We start from the raw sequence: 1,826 nt of genomic DNA on the forward strand, positions 1-1,826 counted from the left end.
ACCTGTTGTTGGCCGGGGTATACACCGCACTGAGGCCAACCGACCAATTACCCATAAGGGCCCCCTCCCCAAAATTTGGAACCCACAAGGGCCCCCTCCCCAAAACTGGAACATACAAGGGCCCCCTCCACAGCCGCAGAATTGGGCCATGCAAAAGGACCCCCCACCCCCCCAAGACCTGAGCTCAGTCCCGGGGCTCTAGGCAACACCCCAACACCCCGCCCTGCCTTCCCTTTTTCACCTCAACCCACCCCGTCCAACCCGTCCCAAAAATCCTTTTCCTTGAATGAGAGACGTAACATGAATGAGCAAAGATTGTACATGGGAGTGGCTGGAGAAAGGCATGATTTGAGTCGATCTGACTTTCGCGCGAAGTCTGGGAGACTCACTGGTATATGAATGAGGAATGAATGTATATTGGGATATTAATTGACGTGTGTATCTGGCCAATGTATTTGTCTGTATGACATATGCAAAGCAGAGGGTTTCGGTGTGAAGCATTGTAAGTGGTCTGCTTGACATGCGGGAAATTCAGGCCGGGAATGTCCATTTTAGCGTCTATCCGAGGGAACAGGTGAGGTCCTGAACTGAGTCCGGATTTTCATCTGTTTGGGAGTTGTTTGGGAAGCGAATTGATATAAATCGGGTCAGGAAAGCACTCGGAGTGCCCTTGTCGACCTACTGTTGATATGAAGCGGTTTCTTGGAGATGGTTGCAGGATGGGCTGCTTTTTTCTTTTGAGTGGCAGTCGGACAGAGGTTTGGAGTTTGTGGAACTGGAGGTTCAGAGTTTGGGTCGAAGTGTGTGTTTGACTGGAATCGAAGAGTTCATTCAATGGCAGATATTGTGGATTGTATGTGTGGGATATATCCCTGAGGCAGCTCACCTTTAGAATTGATGTCATGTAGTGCATTTTGGGTCAGAGAGGTAAAGCGTCAGAGATCCTGTTTTTTTTGCGATGTTTACGAGCTAGGGATGAGTTCTGACAGCTCAATGTTCTGACAGCTCACTACATGTCAGGTCGTAGATTTGTTATGACAGCTCAATGTTATGACAGCCGACTGCATGTCCCAACGTGAGGTAAACCCCGCCGTGAACGCGAATAGAGCGGCGTGCAGTCTAGTGTTGGGATTCGTGTGGAGGCACGAGGGTGCGCGCCAGGACGGGGGGCGGCGTGGCGTCGCCGCGTTGAGATGGTTGTGCCAGGTCGATCGGCGATCTCTGAATTTAAATCGGATTTTTGTCGTGTGTGTTGTGAAATTAACGTCTATCCGAGAATCCTGGCGATGTTCGTTTAATTAAAGTGTGGTACAAACCTGTGTTTCCGCCGTGCGGCCCCGTGGAAGTTTGGGTAGAGTTATTGTGCGTTCGGGCAGGAGCCGAGCGAGCCGCGAGTCATGTGTGCGCTGTATGAGGGGCTCTCGGGGTTGGGCAGTTGTTGCCGAGTTTGTTGAATTGGGTTTGGAGCATGGGATTTGCGCAGAATGCCGGTGATAACTTGCCCACTCTCAGAAAGGATGTGTGCCCAAATGCGTTGGGGTTGTGGGTCATTGCGACTTTGCTGAATGTCGGACGCTGGATGTCGGACGTTCATGTCAGACGAGCCATGTCGGAATAGTGAGCGCCTGCGACATACATGCCATGCAATGTCACAGAAGGAATACGTTATTTAAGATGGATTTATATAAGGGGAAGAAACGATTTCTAAACTAAAATTCGATTTCTAAAATGATTTTCTAAACGCTAAAATAAACGATTTCAAGACAGAGTAATTAATTTCCGGTGACAAGTTCCAACAGGAAGTCTTGTTCATACAGTAAGTGAGG

This window comes from Myxine glutinosa, chromosome 1, assembly GCF_964187855.1.
Source record: "Myxine glutinosa chromosome 1, kmMyxGlut1.1, whole genome shotgun sequence".
NCBI lineage: Eukaryota > Metazoa > Chordata > Myxini > Myxiniformes > Myxinidae > Myxine > Myxine glutinosa.